Source organism: Mus musculus, chromosome 9 (assembly GCF_000001635.26).
Source record: "Mus musculus strain C57BL/6J chromosome 9, GRCm38.p6 C57BL/6J".
Taxonomy (NCBI): domain Eukaryota; kingdom Metazoa; phylum Chordata; class Mammalia; order Rodentia; family Muridae; genus Mus; species Mus musculus.
In genome coordinates, this window is record NC_000075.6 from 83,313,935 (window position 1) to 83,332,489 (window position 18,555).

Genomic DNA, 18,555 nt, shown 5'->3' on the forward strand with positions numbered 1-18,555 from the left:
GCTAGTGGCTTGGCAGTGGGTGCTTTGCTTTCCATCTCTCACTGGTGTTTCTCTTTTTATCTTGTTTGAATTATTTCCTCTTATCAAACAAAAAAAAGCTCTTAAAATATCATTGCTATGTACAATATCATTAATGGTGTAGCCGACAGTGTGGCAGGCATATACTACATGTGGGAGTATAAGTTGGAAAGTATTTCAAAATTAGTTTTATATTTAAAGAAAAGCATGAGAGTTTTGCGTGCCTATTCAACTCAGAAATTGTACTGCTTTTTATGGCGCCAATTTAAAATGAATGTTTATTCACTAAGACATGAATTGCATTTTTTTGCTGGTGTACAGTACTGCCAGATTGCAATTAGAACTTACATCAATATTCCCAGTACAATCAGTCTTTAAACATGTGAGGTACCAGCAGCTTCCTCTCCTTTCCTTGGGTATACAATTGGACTTTATAGCCCACCCTCCCTGCAATGAGACCCAAGGTCTGAGTCTAGGGATTGATGCTAGTTCCAATTCAAGGTTTTCAAAATGCAGAATATCCTCTTCTCACTTCCATCTTTATCCACTGACTGAAGACAAATGATACACAAAAGGCCACGAGTCTACTGACTGGCAGCAGAAGATAAATATAAAGGACATCGTAAATCTGGGTCTCTGAGTGTCTATGTTAATAAATATCCACCGCCAATTAGGAATAACTGTCTTGGTTTGTTAAGTGTACAAGAAATAAACCATCTTGTTTAAGCTACTATACATGTTTAGATCTATTTATCTGCACTGTAATTCACTTTGATTGTAATGCTGTGAGCAACCCATGAAGGGACTTGGTCACATACTTAAGTTTTCTTTTCAAGTTAAGCAAAGAAAACTTAAAAAAAAAAAAAAAAGACTGTGGAATGTACTTTCTTCCTGTAGCACAGCTTGATAGTGAGTTCAGATGAGGTACCTTATTACAAAGGAACTTTGCCTGATAAGCCAATTGTCTGTCTCTCTCTCTCTGTCTCCCCCCCCCCACGTCTCTCTCTGTGTTTGTGTGTCTTTCCTCTTCCCATCCCCCTTTCTTCCCCTGCCCTCTCCCATTCCCCACCCCCATTCTCCCCCTCTCTCTTCCCCTCTCCCCCTCCATGGGCATAAAATCCAGAGCCTTCTGAATGGCAGATAAACCTTCTACAACCGGTCTTAGCCCCTAATACACCTTGTGATAATGAATTTGCAGACATTTCAATTTCCTTGTTGATACTAAAATTCGTCCCTGTCATCAGCCAGCTGAGGATTTTATAGCATCATCAAAACTGTCTGCCCTCTATTGTTTTGAGTGGAATTCCCCTATTTTCCGCTGTGTCCCTAGTGAAGGCAGTGGGTTCAAATGAGTTCTTAGAAGAAACCAAACATGTTTCCCTGTTTCTCATTTTCTCTTTTGTATGTTTTGACCTTAGCCTCTAAAAGCATGCAATCCAAAAACCGTGTTGCAATATATTTTTTCACACTAGTGTAACTCTTTTAAAAATAACATTTCTTTATCTCCTCTGTCTCTGCCTGTGTCTCTCTGTCTCTGTCTCTCTGTCTTTCTCTGTGTGTCTCTCTTTGTGTCTCTGTCTCTCTCTCTCTCTTTGTGTGTGTGCGTGTGTGTGTGTGTGTGTGTGTTTACAATACACAAGTCAGTCCTCTCTTCCCTCCAGGTGGGTACCAGGAACTGAACATGAGTCCTCGAGCTTGGCAGTAACCACTGAGTCACTTCACCAGCCCCCTCAATACAGTCCTTTGGTCCTGTTCTCTTTGCACACAGCAGCAACTTCACCAATGCCATGAACATGATGTCATTGCTTACTTTTCTCCAAGGACTATCATGGTGTGTGTGTGTGTGTGTGTGTGTGTGTGTGTGTGTGTGTGTGTGTGTGTCTGTGTCTGTGTCTGTGTCTGTGTCTATATCTATGTCTGTGTGTCTGTGTGTAAGTGTGGTTACTGAATCTGCCCATTGTCTTTCAAATTAGTATAATCTGAATATGGCACAATTATTCTTGGCTAAGCAGTGAGAATTCTTATCTGGTGGCTGAAGGAGGGATTAGCCTGCTCAGAAAGGCTCATGTGTTTCATTGAATATCTCAAAAAACGGAGAAATAAGTGTGCTATCTAAGCTGATGGTGTTAAACTTGTTTGGATTTCATGAGTACCTCAGAGCGTCAGACTCACCGAGGGGTGCTGGCCCCTGGGGTTATTGGCCACTGAGGAAGTCTTGGAGTTACTCCACACAGCTTATGTGTTCCGTAATAATGAAACCATCAAAATGACACCAAAGAAAAACCTTTAATAACATAAAAATTCTGTCATGAGTTTCTCAATGAAAAAGCAATATATACACAGGATGATACTATGCTTATAAATAAAAGCATGGTTTGATGTGTTCAGTAAATAAACATTAAGACCCTTCTATGCATGTAGCAAACATTACAGATACTGGTACATATCTGTGTATGTTAAAACAGAATCTAATGTTATTTTACCTTTTCCAATTTACATTGAATATTCATTAACGGTTTAACAAGACATCACTATTAAATTAAGGCTCGTTTTTGAATTATAAGAAAAGGCTAATGTCGTAACAACCAGGTTTAATAAAGTAAACAGAAGACTCAGAAGTCATTCTAGCCCTGTGCTCTGCTGTGACTCACCAAACATGCCCTGCACTGTGTGTTTCAATCTTCTTCTATTCCCTTATTAAAATGAACAGATGCATTGCCCATCACATGGCTCGTGGAAACATGCCAACCATTTTCTTAGCAACCGAACTCCTGCCTTGTGCACTGTGCATGTTAACTAAAACAGCCTGTTGACGGCTTAAAATAAACCTGCCTTTTTCCATTTAGCATTTTATCAAATGAATGTAATTTTGTTTGCTGATGAATTTAGTTCAGCTTCAAGGAGATTTTTCTCTTCTTCCTGGGGAGGCTGGAGAATCAGAATTGTCATGCCAAAGGATGAAAAACAAGCCTAGGGAGAAAAGACAGGCTGATGTGGATGTGGGTAATGTAAGAATATCTTCTCAATTTCACCTCTCCCCTTGTCTTGTTTGTTCCTTCGCCCCCCTCCCCCCTCCCCCGGGTAGAATGTTGATTTAACTTTAAATTCTCCTTAGCCTTTGCATCATAATGTTTGGGTTACTTGATTAAATGCATTAATTTAAATGAGTGTGCTGATGATTGCTATTGTTATTATGTGAAGGCTCTTGTCTTATTTTTTTTCCCTTATTTCTTTTTTTCCCCTTATTTCTAACACTTCAATATGCTCTACAGTTAAATTATGCCCTTCTCACTGGCTAGTAGACCCGCTTCTACGGTCCAGAAATAAAGAGACCAAACAATACATAATTTGGCAAGGCAGGAAGGGGAGAGTTATTATCAGCAGTGTAGAGAATTGGTATTTTTCAGATAGAGCTGACTCTGCATCTTGGAATAATCTGCTGTTTTGCTGGGATATAAAAATAAATCTGTGTCTACATGTATATGCAGACATCTTGGGTACAAAGACCACCGGAATATTTCCTGAATAAGAAAACTCTCAAGTTGCCATGAAGACTAACGGTATAACAAAACCACATATATACTTAAACCAGCAAACACCTAACAGATCAATGGAAGAAAGAGGGTTTAAGTGAATGCGTGTCTAAGCAGGTTTCCTGTCATCTCCACTGGCTCCTCATTTAAACACTAACAGTTACAATCCAGCAGCAAAGGCAAGCTGTTGAGATTTCCACTTTCTTTCCCAGGAGCAAATTTCTACGGCTACCATCATCGAGCAATGAAAATTGATGACGTAGCTGTCTAGTCTCACATTTTCCCCATGGAATTATGAAGACAAAACAAATGCAAAACACATTTCTGTTCGATCTACTTAGTCCCGACTTCTGCTTCATTTGTATTTTAGGAAACAAATAATCTTCTCGTGTTGTCTTTAACAGTAGGTACAACCCACATGAAATCGACAGACATTTAACATTAGATATTGTAAAGGGGCAAGCTGCTCCCAAGTTTTGACATTCTTTTGTTGAAAGTCAGAATCCATTGCTTGTGCTAGTTCCCACACAGGTTAGCAGCTGTGGGAAATGTCACATCCATAGGGGTTGTGTCTGAAATAGTTAATATATTTTTAAAACTATCCAATAGAATTTTCTTTATGAGACAAGGTCCTGCCGTCTAGGTGAACCTTGAACTCACTATGAAAGTAAAGGTGGCCTTGAACTCCTAAACTTGCCATTTCCACATCCTCAGTTCTGTGATTACAGACATCTATCCTCGTGCATTGCACACTTTTCTACTTAAACACCATCTCAAACACGTCACTCTGTACAGTGGTTAGTGCTCTCTGCTGCTCAGTGCATAGAAGACACCCAACCTCACAGTAGGAGTTTCCTGTGTGGCTCACTACTCTTGGGAAGGTGCCTTGACAGTTTGGTGAATTACACCCAGGTAGGCTGAAGGCAGTTGCTAATTAAATCTTGGAAGCACCTAACCATCTAGAAACTGAGCAGCCTCAACACGCTATGGAAAAATTCAGTAGCTCTGACCGCTTGCTTCTTATCCATCAAACCATTCTCTCTTCTAAATAAAGGCAGAGATGGGCACACCTACCTGATCTGAAGAAGGGACCTTGACCTTAAACTTAACTATTTCATTATGTTATATTTCTCAATAGAAACCTTAATTTACTTACACTTCGGGCATTATTTTGTGCTTAAACCGTTAAATGTGTTTGCTATACGTTCCTCCCTACTGAATAGACCTGAACTTCATTCCAAGAGCTTTTGTGCTTATTAGACACTATTGTTCTTTGAGTAAAATTATCTTTTTGGTTAAAAACTCGATAAATATAACACCGATAGTCATTTACTGAGGGCAGGTCATTGGTACTTTTGTATTAAGGTCTAAAGGGGAATTGATTCTCACACTGGCTCCAGAAAGCAGAATCGTTTCTTTCTGGCACCCTGCATGGGAATGGAGAAGGACATATGACAGCCGCATTCAGGAAGATGAAATGTCTTAATTCTTAGTAAGAGACGAGTGAGCCTCTCCAAGGCAGACCCAGTGTAGCCCAGGTCACTGGCTCTGTCTCATCCTCTCCTCTGGAAAAGCCCTACCAGGAAGGCCAAGTCCATAGAGAATAGAGTGAGCACCCAGGTTCTCTTTGAAGTGTGCCAGCCTTCCACCTCCCCAGATAACTACAGCCTCACTACCTGGAATCATTGTTTTCCAGGTTCCATGTTCTTGCCATTGCAAGGTATCTCAGAAACACATTTTTACAGTGAGACGAGTCCTTTGAAAACTCTGGACATAATTGCCTTAAGTATGCAATGATATCAAACTATAGATTTAACTTCAATTTAATGACCCAGGGTAACTAAAATCTGGTTGGAGGATTTATGAGCCTAATTCCTAATGTAAGATTGGGAAAGTGAAATATAAAGACTTGTTAATATGACATCGGCAGTTGTTAGGATAACTTAAGGGTGGCTCTTCTTAGAACAGTAAGTGAATTGAACAAGCTCTTTGACTTACAATCTGAGGGTGTGCTCTTGTTTCTACACTCTCACACACAGGAAATATCTTAGATAAATGCTTTCCTGTAAGATGTTCTCTGTATTACTAGATTGCATCCCACTGAGAGTACCCACTGTGCACATAACATGGAACAGACAATACTTTCTTGGATCTATAATAGCATGGTTGCTTGAATAGCTAAGGTAAGACAGCTCCATACTGGCATACATGAATATTAACATTGATAATGATACATATACACACATTCAAGTTTATTATTTCAATATAGAGTAACATAAGCCAAAATTCAGTTATTAGGAAAAGATACTCTCCTAAAAGAGAATCTAAGGTATACTGTCTAATTTGGTAGTTACAACATGTATTTAAATGTAAATACAATTTGGGGGGGTTGGTTTTTTTATGTGGGTTCTCATGATCCCAGGCTAGACCAAAATTCACTATGTAGCAAAGGATGACTTCGAACTTTTGATCCTTCCTAGTGCTAGGATTATGAATGTTCACCACCACGACTCATCTATAAGGTACTGGGGATTGGACCTAGTGCTTTATAAACACTAAGCAAGCACTCTTGAAAGTTAGGTGCAGATAAGACCCCAGTAATCTTAAGTTCATCATCTGCTTGGTATCTGTGTGTTTCTACTAGGCTATTAGATTTCAAATACCTAAATTTGAAACCTAATAGCTACCTATAGCTAGTGGCTATTAGAAAAATAAAATAGATTTAGAAATCTTTCATCATTAGAGAACGTTCTATTGAACAATAGTGATTCATATGTTAGAGAAAATTTTCACATGCATTTAATTAGATCTTATTACTCTTGCTTGAGTTTTTGCAGCCCTGGCTGGCCTGAAACTCACTATGTAGACTAGGCGAGCCTCAAACTCACAGATCTCTACCTACCTCTGCCTTCCAAGTGCTGGACTTAAAGGTGTCCAGCCCTGGAGCCTTTTTTTTTTTTTTCAAGACAGGGTCTCTATGTAGCCTTGGCTGTCTGAATTCACTCTGTAGGCCAGTCTGGCCTCTACCTTCCAAGTGCTGAAGTGTTAGGATTAAAAAGCTTGTGCCACCACTGCCCAGCACAGTTTCTTTCTTTTGTCTTTACAATAAACTTCCCCTAAACCAATTTCTGTTGTACGTTACTAAAACCAGGCTATTGTATCATGCTATTCACACAGTGATTCAGTTTCTAATTAGAAGTTGATGAAGTCCTTTCATGCACTACAGTATCATTTGCACAACATTTTCCAGCTGCATTAAGAAGCTGAATTATCTCACAGAAGATAACAAAAGACAGGAATTACCCAACCGTCTAGAGAAGTAAATATATTCAGAGGATCTATATATGTGTGTGCATGTGTGTGAGCATGCCCATGAGTGTTTGTGTGTGTGCATATTTGTATGGAATGCAAACTAATACACCATAAAATACTGCATCGCTGTCTCATCAGCAAGAGGCCGGTTAAGCCCAGTGCCCATCACAAACTTCAGACCTCCACAGAGGCAGCTGTGGAGTCAATCCTTTAAAGGTGCTCTGCTGGTCAGAGCACACTGCTCGTGTTTCCTTGGGCAAACAATGTTGCTTGACTAAACCTGCCACCCAGGAAGGAGGTAAACATGAAACCTGCAAGGGGAGAAGCAAACAATTAAGGGCAGTAATAAAAACTGTCACAAAGGCCTGCTAGCACGTGTCTGCCTCTATATGGGTCTCCAAGTGGACAGAACACATAGGGAAGGTAAACCTGCAGAAGGAGGTGTGTTTAGGGCACTGTTCTGTGTGGTGAGAGAGGTCAAAAGGTGCCAAAATACACTATCCATAGGCTAGAGACCCAGGGTTGTCAATGCAATGGTAGGAGCTGATGTGAGTTGTGGTATCCGAAGGTCAGAGGCTCGGAGCTCTCAGGGGAACTTCAGATGGAAATGAGGAAAATGTTGTTCCCTTATGACGTTCCTGTTCTATTAAGGCCATCGGTGGATTTGATGTTGCTGCCTGATAGAAAAGGTCTGCAGCTCACTAACTCAAGTGCTAGTGCCTTCTAGACAAATCACTGAAGGACTCATAGACATGGCCTCACGGGCAATATTTCAGTTTCTCTCTCTCTCCCTTCCTGCCTCCTCCCTATCCCTCTTTCCCTTTCTCCATTTCCCCCAAAGTTTCATAAGTATGCTCTCATATACACGTGCATACACTCATAAGCACACATGCACTCATCTACTTACAAGCACACACAGACCCTCACAAGTATAATCTCATACATACACACACACACACACACACACACACACACACGAGTACCTTATAGACATAGCCTCATGGGTATCAAAAAGTAGCTTTACTTTAACTCTGTCATATTGTGACATAAAATTAACCACCTGTACTCTCTTTTGTGTGTCCTACTATAATGCAGCTGCTTTCTAGACAGTATTTTTATCTCTGACTAGAAAAGGAAGTCTCATTTTTAGAACATCTGAGGTATTTGGTTCTTCCACATTATCAGCAACAGACTGCTGTGGTTTAGAGCCTATTACAAGCCTAGGGCCTGCTGTACTGGCTGGCCTCTTGGTATAGCTAAATCTGTCATATGAATGTACAGAACAAAGACATGTTTATAGCTCTGCCTGTTCTAGTCACACAGCCCCTTACCAGCAGTAAGGAGTCTGCTTCCTTATAACTTGGATGGTTTTTATAAGAGATGTTCCCAACCACAGGGCCAAAAAAACAGATGCCACTGAGAATCTTTATGTAATAATTGTTCCAGTAATTACTATCAGGGCATCTCAGAGAAAAATTTCCTGGTTACTTTATTCCACATATATAAGTAGATATGAGGTAATCTTTTAGAAGAAGCTTATATTTAGTCGACAGGGCACCTCGGAACCATGCCTGTCATATGGGTCTTTTTATTCCTATGTAAGACAACACAAAGGCAAAACAGCCTCTTTCAGGTCTCACAGTTCTGACAAAGCCAAGCCTAGAGTACAAGCTTGGTCTTCTGCATTCAGGCTTTATACATGAATCTAGCAAGCATCCTCCTTTTCATTTCAATAACTAAAACTTCTTTGGTAATATTACTATATTTACCAGTCCATCTGCCAAAGGCATTACGGACACTTGCTCATGTAACCTTAAAGTCACCCTCTAAGAAATAAGTATTATCACTTGCTATCCTAGGGCTGAAGAGGTCAAGCATAAAGAAATAAATATGGCACCTGGGTTGATTTGCTAAAAAGTGTCCTAGTCAGAACTTGAAACCATGTCTGACAAAAGCATCTGCTGATACTTCTTATCCTCTGTAGCTCTCTTGCATCCAAATTTCATGTGCCTTGAAATGGAGAGAGAGAGAGAGAGAGAGAGAGAGACAGTAGACCTCAAGTCCCAGAAAAGGAAACTGAATTACTTGCGAATCAATGTGTGCTTTGGATAATGGCCTACATATTAAAGTGAGAATTAGAAATGAAAACCACTTCATCGTAAAATAAAAATGGACTCTTGTCCCAGTAGCTCTATTACTAATTTTGCTTCTCCGATCTAATTTTTGTCACAAACGTGCTTATTTTGAATCTAATCCAGTCGAAGCAAGCTTATAATTAAAGTGGCATTTACTCCGATGGACGTTTTTTCATACTGATTAGATGGGAATGTCTGGAGTAGAGGAGGTCCCTTGGGATCCTGGTACATCCAGTGTCTTGATCACATGGTAGAAATGGGCAGCTGGACTGCCCCTTGGGGAGAAGATAGCATGAGTCACAGGCATTTTCAGATGGAGAGCCACAACAGAAACCTGGGAGCTGAGCTCTCTAAGGGATGCTCCTTGCTGGGAGATTCTGTATCAGTTGATTGTGGGAAGAAACAAAGGAATGAATGAATGAAAGAGCACATGGCAAGTTTCGATGACTCTCACACAACATGTGCACACATCTGTAAATGTTAGCATTAAAGCACTTGACATCAGTTGTGGTTTCTAAGCTATTTAGCTCGGATCATTTTATTTATTTTTAAGAACTACAGGACCCCAAATAGTAAAGTTTAAAAACAATGCCCTAATGATATCAACTAATAGAAGTTCATAAATAATTTCTTACCGTTTCAATGAGTAACACTTACCAGGCTATGTAGCTGATGTTCAAATAACCACTACCGTACTTAGACATCCTGCCTCAAAAAAAGTATTCTCAATTTCTGTTTTCCTATCATGGTGCCCAGTATTTGAAATAATAATTCTATGTCTTGCTACTCATATTAATAATAATTAAAATAACATAATGTGCTTGACATCAATTGGCTGGGGAAGTGGCAGAAAAACCAATCACTTCTTTGTAAGATAAACCAGTCCACATACGTCAAACAATGTCAACATCAACACCAGAATATACTTATGATGAAGCAGTTGGGGGTCATTGTTCTCGATTTAATGAAGATATTTTGTTGGCCATGAAGTCCTAGGACATGCTATGTGAAAACTAGTTTCCCAGTATATTCAGAACTCTGTGAATCCTGCAAAAACTATAAAGGATTACGTTTTTTTTAATAATAAGTGAATATTCACTTTCATTTATTACTTCAAATTAGAATATCATGTAGGGAATTAAAGGATTTTCTCTAATCCCCATCCCTCTTTTTATTCCAGTATTGCAGCCTGATTATAAAACTTGGGATTCGGTGCCTATGGTGAGTCTAAATATGGATTAAGCCATTAAGAATCCCCCGCTTGTAATATACTACTACTTTATATAAAGAATGACCCCAATCATAGATTCTTACAGGTATTTAGACGAGAATTTAAGACTACAGGGAAAAGCAGTGACTTTGTCCCACCACAAACAAATCAATCTGTGATTTGTGAATTGAGACTTCCCCAGAGAGATTTAGGCAATTAAGAATTGGAAGCCCTTAATTAGAGGGGAAAAGACTTTCAGCTATGGTGGATGGAGAAATGGGTGAGTTCCAGAAGGGTGCTCGGTGCTTCAAGAGTGGGGTACTTGAAACAATGTAACTTCTAAAGCAGTGTGGAACAGCTTATTACGAAACTTTAATCATAACCACAGCTTCCTGGAGTTTGCTCCTCTTGTACTCTGATCTCAGTGGCTGGTTTCTTTGGCTGTGGTTTTGATGGAGTCTTTGAGTAAATGGCCCCCTCTTTCCCCCAGTGGCACTAAACGGGGCATTGCAGACACAACACCTTCCAGACCTTACACTGGGTTTTGCCATAAGGATAGCTTTTGTAATCCACCATAAGCAAAGGAAAATGACTTCTACACGCCTCTGCAAGAATTCATTCCACATGAGCTCTCCCATGTTGACTGAGGGGTTTTATGACACACTTTTCTATATAGAATGGCCTCTAAATCCCAAATCCTTCCTGTTTTTAAACATTGGAGTTTGAATTTTTCCAAACAACTATCCAAATTTTAACCTCCAGTTTAATTTTTTTAAATGTCACTGTGAGTTCCTTGATTGCACTATAAGTCTACAGGTACTGAACACGGTATGAACACAAGGCCCTCAATCAAGACGGGGTCACCGTGAAGCAGGTATAATTTGTGGTTTGGAATTTAGCAAGCAAATAAATAAGAAAAAACGGGAAAGTAAGACAACACTAGGTATTTCAATGTGAAGACTTCAAATTAAAGACTGTACTTGGCATACTCGTGATGTATTTAATTATAAATATAAACCCAAAAGTAAAGCTGAATGAGTGTGTCTGGAAGAGTTAATTTGTGGCAAAGCAAAAATTAACATTTTTTCCAAAGTAATCCAGAAAATAGAATAAATCTAAATATCCTAGGCTAAAAGCAAAATTCTCTGTGGTCTACCGGAAGATAAAGGTGAGCTGATATTTCCAGCGTATGTATCATGTTTCCAGCCTTTCTCTACCCCCTGGATGCCTCTCCAATAGCTTTCTAAAGTGATCAAGAACTGCTACAGGCTTGCCTAAGTTTATTTCCCTGACATTCTTATTTTATGTGTTACACTGCAGGCATCTTGCCTACTTTCTTGCCTACAGGGAATAATTTTTATCTAAGTGTTAACATTAGTGACTTGAGCATAGTATTTCCTGAATATTTTTATCCCCCTATTTTAAAAGGTCATCCATTACCTTGATGCTGTTTCCTGAACTGGTGTTTTTCATGCTGTTTGCAATAATTTTCAGAAGGCAAAAATCTTAAAGGCATACAAGGATGCTTCCTTGAAACAGAATTTTCAAAGAGCTGTTTCTTGGAGCTGTTGCTGGGGGTTTAAAACGAGAATGTTCTACCCGGGAAAGCCTGCGATGTGTGAATAGGACATATTTTACCACTGTGGGTATGTTCAAATTTCCCCCAAATATTTTTGTCTTCTTTTCATTCCTTTTCTTACATTTCATAAGAAATTATTTATGTACTCCGATTTTTTATTTTTTTATTGTTCCTTGCTGTCAGCGCACATAAATATATGATTTCAGGATGCTTTCTGGTTGGACTCCTGAGAGATTGCAACATCAAACAGGTTTATTTAGGCCTGTGCTAAGCAGAACCGCAGGAAGCTAGCAAAGGCTGTTAGCAGAAGCCAAGAGGAAATCTTTAAAAACGTGATGAGCTATGTCACACTCACAGAGGACACAAAGAAATTGCATTTTTTGCACCTCCACAGATAGCCTCAGTAGGTAGCAGGATGCTGGGAAGCCAAGTACTTAAGGAGGATCCATGCCGCAGCACAGAGGGAGAGAGATGCCTGGGCTGCCCAGCCCGCATCACCAATGACAGAGTAGGAACACCGCCCCCAGCCTCAAGCTGTTCCTGCAGCTTGGGAACTCCGCAAAGCTAGCTGTGGGGAAGAGGTGTGTGTGTGTGTGTGTGTGTGTGTGTGTGTGTGTGTGTGTGTGTGTGTGTGTGTGTGTGTGTTTAAACTGAAGAGAGATGCCACCCTTTAGTTCATGGGTATTGTAGTTATTAGATCCAAAGACAAACTCAGCTGCTATTTTTAAAAAAGGAAGAAGAAAGAAAGAAAGGAAGGAAAAAAGAAAGAAAAGAAAAGAAAAAGAGAATTGCTTCAGGGTTAGTCCTTCCCCCTGATAGCTGTTCACACTGATTTGCTGCATAGATTGATTGCTTTTGGCATTTGCACCCTTCCTGAACAACGGGGAAAGAAAATCCAGTGTCTGGGCCAAATTCAAGAATGATGAATGAATGTGGAAGACACATTCGGTGTCATGCTGAGTTGCGATGGATAACAGCACTTAAAAGTAGTAACAGCTGGATTTTAGTTTTTAAAATTAGGACTGTGTTATTAATGGGGGAATTGGGATGCAGGGAGTCTGCAAGGCAGATTAAACGCTTATCTGAAATGAACGGGCTTTATGCTCTGTCTTGGGAGGGTGGCAGGCAGGTGGATGTGAGGGGAGGCTCTGGCCCTACCCGAGGACTTTTACTGAACCAAACCACGGCTCTCTGCTGTATCCCACCACTGGGGCATGCTAACTGGAGCAGCATAAAATGGCTTTTGTATTTATTGTGGGGATTTTGAAAGTGTATTGTCTAATAAATCTCACACTGTCTTCATGAAGATATCAAGGAGATATTCCACACAGACTTTAGGGACAGGGAAAGCTATGTTCTCCAGAGAACTGATGCTATTTCTCCTTTATAGACACTGAATCTTGTGACTGGCAGGGTTTTCTGCTGGCTGAGCCCTAGTGAAGCAATTGGTTGAATGTAAAGTCAGACTAAGACCTCCAGGGGATATTGGTACTTAATGCTTTTGTCGATGGCTTAATTTGCTGTCTTATTTTTACTTCAAGTTTAGTTTTACGTCTTTTTTATCTTTTAATAAGTATTTTATTTTATATGGATATAGATACTAAATTTATCTACTTTTAGTATGATATGTATATGGGTGCTATCAAAATAGGAACTATTTTCTTTTGGGGGAGGGGCAGAATCTTGGGATCTTATTTATTCCAAGCTAGTCTCAAATTCTATATATATAAGTAGCTGAGGATAACCTGGATCTCATGAGTGCCCTACCTCATATATTTTCTTTTAAATAGTGAATTGTTATTTAGAAATATACTAATGTAGTAGAGTAATTATTAGGCAAACTTTATTGATTTTAAAGAGATGCACATAGAAGCACAGATGGAAATATAATGACACGGGGCTGTGGTCTGCGTTTAAATATCTCTTGAACAACAAGAAAGACAGGTGAAAATGGGAAGATTTAGGGGACTGGGAAAATCTCAGTGGGTTTCACTTTACCATTTCACTAACTTCTGCATGCATTAGAATTTTAATTAGTGTCTGTCTCTCTTCTTGACTTCCACAGGAGGACACAAAACTCATTCTTAACTTGACAATTCAATTTCCGTCAGAAAATACGTTATTTGTTAGTTGCTCATCTATTGTTCTGAAAGTGGCTTGGCTGTTTGATTTTCCTCCCCTTTCCTTCTTAGTTGCCATGTTAGGTCATAAACTCTAGGACAGACTGGGAGCAGCAAGTCTGCAATGGGAGGCTGAGCAAGGTGTGCAAGGTGCGAGCAGAGGGGCCCATGGATGTGACTCTCCTCTGCTGCCCGTCACCTCTGGACTTCTATTGCTCTCCACCAGAGCCAGACTCCGGAATTCAGGCCTGAGCGCCTCACACTCGCACATTTTCATGTACACACACACACTCACACAAACAAATTTTATTTTATATAACTATATAATATGTAATTTTGTTTTGTATATGTGTGTGTGTATGTATATGTATATGTAATTACACTTTTACAAATGCCGTTGATACTCCTGAGTTCGATTATATATGCATTATAATATATATATATGTATATACATATATACATATATATATATTATAATTACACTTTTACAAATGCCGTTGATACTCCTGAGTTCGATTACTCTCGGACTCCATGTGTTTCTAGTAATTTTGCTTGCCAAGACTTATGATTTGAACAGAGTTTGAGTACTAAAAAAAGAGCGAATTGATAAAATTATAGAGTTTGAAAAGTCTGTTGTGGCTACTAAGCTGTCTGCCATGAGAAACGGTTTCAGAGAGTATTGTCTGACAACTGGTGGAAACAAAGTAGTAAAATAACATCTGCTCTCTCCCCATCTCACACTGATTCGGCGGCTGGAGAAGGGTGGGAGTGGTGTGTGCGCCCTGGCCCGTGTTTTATGCCTGGAGGAGCACCAGGGGCCTCATGTCTCCAAGTGATGCCATGAAACACTCAAGCTTTATTCTTCTGGTCCTGGCACTTTACTCCAGCACACCAGGTGGTCAAGAAGTATCTGCAATGAAACTAAATAAAAAATAAACTAGAACATTTTTTTTTCAAAATTGTCTTTAAAGAATTCCGACTGTGAACCTCAACTGTGGTATGAATCCTTAGGCTACTGAAAATGCTGGTGTTGTTTTTGGTGTTATCCGAGGCCACCAACTTTCCATTTCCACAGTCCACATTCGGTGTGTAATGTTGAAGGACACTGAACGAACTGTCCTGCCTGCGGTCCAAAGTGTATCACTTACAATGAGCGGTATGACTGGGGGTCACCGGCACTGGTGATCCCCACAGGTTGCATACTACAGTTTATTAGGTGTCCTGGCACACTCACGTGCGTGTGTGTGTGTGTGTGTGTGTGTGTGTGTGTGTGTGTGTAGAACAAAAGTCATTTTGATACAAATTCACCAACAAAACATCACACAGCTAGATTAACATAGTCACTCAAGCATTCGCCCAGTCTCAGACTCTTTCTATCCCAGGGAACTATCGGTTAGAAGAGCTGTTGTTCTGTGCCTGTGCCACTGCTCTTGGAATTTTACACTTCCACTGCCTATTACACTGCTACGCACTCACACCTCCGCATAAGCCACAAAAGAGTTGACGATAGAAAAAAAAAAAACTCTTTATATTTCCTTTCATGACTCGAGTCCTTCCCCTGGGCGGTGCCCTTCCTCATCAGCCTGCATTCATTCCTTCCTGTGTTTGGAGTTTATTTATCTATTTTGCTCAGTATAATGTTGGCTGATTAGAGCCTTTGTGGTTTCATAGGACTTACAGTATTGTTTTTCTATGACGAAAGCCGTTCTTACTGACCTGTTTGTTTCAATTTACTATTATTATTTGTCTGCATGTCTGTGGCGATGCCTACGCTCTTATCTGAGGAGCCATCATGCCGGCCCAGGCGCATTTATATTGATGGAAATTGCAGTAGTTCTCCGTATCTCTTTGAGTAGAGCAGTCATTTAACAATACAGTTTTTATGTTATTATTTTTAGTTTATATGTGTGTGATACCCTGGGCACATGCATATACATCACATATATGCCCAGGGGGTCCAGAAAAGGGTGGTGTGTACTTTGTTTGCAACTAAAATATCAGGTGGTTTGAGTTGGCTGATGCGGGTGCGGGGAACCAAGTCTGAGTAGTAAATGCGGGTAACACTGAACCATCTCTCTAGTCTTATCTAAAAATATGTATTCTTCTGATCCACAAACACCTAGCCTCCTTGCATTTCTGCATCCTCCATAATGTCTGTAGTCCATGCTCCATAATTTTCACTGTAGATAGCTTACTGCCTTGCTTATTGCTATTTTTATACTATTGAGAGTGGAATTTTTTTCTTAATTTCTTTTTGAATAATTTTTACTATTAGTATAAAAACGCTACCTTTTTTTTTTTGGTATGTTGATTTTGTATTTCGACCATATTTTGGATTCTTCTAAGTATAGGCATTTGTCATCTAGCAACATAGATAATTAATATCTTCTTTTCCAATTTAGAATCACTGTATTTATTTATTTATTTCGCTCTCTCTTAGCTGCTCCCCCTAAGACTTCCAGTTCTCTAATAAATGGGAGTAGTAAAAATGGACACCCTGACTTTGTTTCTAACTTAGGGAAAAGCTGAGATCACACATACTATTAAATATACAACTTTTGTTTTTAAATATACAACGTCTATATCTTGAGATGTGTTCCTTATATGCCTAAGCTATAGAGAAAATTTTATCCTGACAGGAACTCCAATTCAATACATGCTTTTTTGGTATTTGATGATATGATTGTAAGGTTTGTGGTTGACTTCTTTGATATCTCATATCTTTGCTTGGTTGATGCTAAGCCATCATATATCCCTGGTTAGTTCCTGTCAACTACACCCAAACCTAGACATATCTGGGGATCTCAATTGAGAAAATCGGGCATTTGTTGCTCTCAGGGAATTGTATTTTGAACTTTAACAAGCTTAATTAACTTTAATTATCATCTACTTATTTGTGCCATTTTATCCTTCTTTAAGTTTTGACTCTCACAATCTCTTCAAGACATGCCTCACCTTTCTGGTTCTGCGCTCATCTGTCTCCATTATCAATCCCTTACATGAAGGGCAAACTCTTCACATAAAATCATTCTTCATCTAAAAGCATTACCCCTTTCTTTAATCTTTTTTTAAAAATACATCATAGATGTATTTATATTTCTTTATCTTACTTAATAGCTCCTTTCTGCCTTATTTTTCTTTAGAGAATTGAGACACACTCTTTTCTGTATAACGCAACTGTATCTTAATTGAATCCAAAAACACTGCATCTGAAACTGAAAACATGTATGTGATACCTTAAATATCAAACAACTATTAATATGGGCAAAACATGTTAATAGTTCTGTCATAAGAAATGTATTAACTATTTGCCCAAGATTTAAGTCTTCTAATAATAAACACTTGGGAATTGGATTTTTTAAAACAAAAAAAAAAAATCATTTCTTATTTGGATCCACAAGCCAACCAAACAAAGAATAAAAATCAGGCATTTCTACTTTTTTTTTTAACCTTTTGAGTCACCCACTTATCTTTGTAGTAGCATGCTAGTTGTTTAAGAGCTATTTGCCTAAATTACGTTCTTTCTTTAAAGACATGAAAGCACAGAGATGAGCTGTTTCCCCAGATGTGTTGTAAAAGATAAATTACAGTTACACTATAATGAAACTCACTAAGATTATCTGCAAACCTCAAGATGCCTTTACAAGCCTTTAAACCAGTACACAGAAAAAGGACATTGTTTTTCCTCTTTAACTCGAAATTTTTAGAGTTGAATATGTTATTCCTAAAGTAGTTGCATTCATCAAATATATCCTTAAAACACTTATATTGACACATGCACACACACATTCATATATATATATATATACACATACATACATATATGTATGTGTGTATATATATGTATATATGTATATACACACACATATGCACACATCTTGAAATTAGGTGTAGTACCAAATCACTTTTTAAAAAAACTACATAAGTAAGGTGGTCACAGGTTTTTGTCTGTCAGGTCTTTCTTAGAACCTGAGATGACAGATAGAGTAATGGATATAGAAACAATCTCCATGAACAGACAGAAAGCAATTAGACTAGAGTGCATATCAGAAAGGCACGCGCGCGCGCGCACGCACACACACACACACACACACACACACACACAGATCGACACACAGAGACAGAGAGACAGAGAGACAGAGAGAGACAGAGAGACAGAAACAAAAAGAGAGAAGGGAGGGAAGAGAAAGGAAGAAAGAGAGAGGAAGGGAGGGAAAGAATGAAGGGAGGAAAGAGTGGGAGGGAAGGAGAGAGGAAGCTAACGTAAAAGGTATCAGTCTTCACCTCTTGAAACACGAGATTTTGTGACACAAAAGATCTACAGGTGAACTTTGGTTTGTAGAATTAGATTCTTATATTTCCCTGTTCAAGACATCACCAAAGTAGCCTTTTATAAATGAGAAATTTTAATATAATATAGACTCTTAAGTTCTGATATGAAGCCTGAAATATTATTAGCTTCCTACTATTGTGTGACATAGTCTGTAGATGCCTCTGAGGTGTCTCTGATTTGTATGTGCAACAGTTGTTCCTTCTGTTGGAATTTCTTAGCACTGAGGTATGTTGTATCTTCCCATTGTTTCTGTTTTCAAAGTCCATTTCTCCTTTAGACCTAATATTTTCTTTAAATATTCGAGAGATTCTGTTT

At 39.1% G+C, this 18,555-nt stretch overlaps 1 long non-coding RNA gene across 1 annotated transcript; it reads left to right on the forward strand.

Moving 5' to 3' along the window:
* The first annotated feature begins 2,773 nt into the window (after positions 1-2,773).
* On the forward strand, positions 2,774-14,866 carry Gm46122. Its single transcript, XR_001779247.2, has 2 exons — positions 2,774-3,026; positions 10,179-14,866. It is a non-coding gene; the product is annotated as a predicted gene, 46122 (long non-coding RNA).
* The last annotated feature ends 3,689 nt before the right edge of the window (positions 14,867-18,555 follow it).